The sequence below is a fragment of the Pteropus alecto genome, unplaced genomic scaffold, assembly GCF_000325575.1.
Source record: "Pteropus alecto unplaced genomic scaffold, ASM32557v1 scaffold239, whole genome shotgun sequence".
Lineage (NCBI taxonomy): Eukaryota > Metazoa > Chordata > Mammalia > Chiroptera > Pteropodidae > Pteropus > Pteropus alecto.
The window spans coordinates 7,700,831-7,701,524 of NW_006494613.1; the positions used below are offsets into that span (position 1 = coordinate 7,700,831).

At 51.7% G+C, this 694-nt stretch overlaps 1 pseudogene; it reads right to left on the minus strand.

Annotated features, from left to right (window-relative positions):
- The window catches only part of LOC102889465, an 8,930-nt pseudogene extending 8,728 nt beyond the window's left edge, over positions 1-202 (minus strand).
- Between the last annotated feature and the right edge of the window lie 492 nt (positions 203-694).

A 694-nucleotide genomic window follows, 5' to 3' on the forward strand; every position in this document is an offset into this window, starting at 1 on the left:
TATTTTCCTTACCCACCAGCCGACCTGGGACAATTGTCAGCAACTCCTCCAAGTCCTGTTTACCTCAGAGGAGAGGGAGCGGATCCTGAGGGAGGCTGCAAAAGCGGTATTAGAGCCCAACGGGCAGCCTTCCACCGATCCGACCTGCGTCCAACATGTTCTCCCGAACACCCGTTTGCCTTGGGACCCCAACACCGACCATGGTAAGTAGGCTCTCCAACGGTATCGCCAGCTTCTGCTCCAGGGCCTCCGGTCTGCCGCCCAATGACCCACTAACTTATCTAAGGTAAGTGAGGTCATCCAAACTAAGGATGAATCACCGGCGGCGTTCCTGGAATGACTCTTAGAGTCGTACAGGTTGTATATCCCTATTGATCCGGAGGACCCTAATAATAGGAGGGCTGTGAATTTAGCCTTTGTCAGTCAGTTGGCCCCAGATATTAGAAAGAAACTGCAGAGGATGGAAGGGTTTGAAGGAAAGAACTTGTCTGAGCTGGTCGAGATAGCCCAACAATAAGAGTATTCAACAATAGAGATAAGGTAGATATAGCACAGACTAAGAAGATGACCAAGGTCCTGCTTGCAACCATCCAAGGAGCCCAGCCAAAGGGACCTCCAAGAAAAGGCAGAGGCCGAGAACAGGCACCCAGGGCGAACAATGGACCCGGGAGAGTCGGCTTAGAGAAGGACTAAT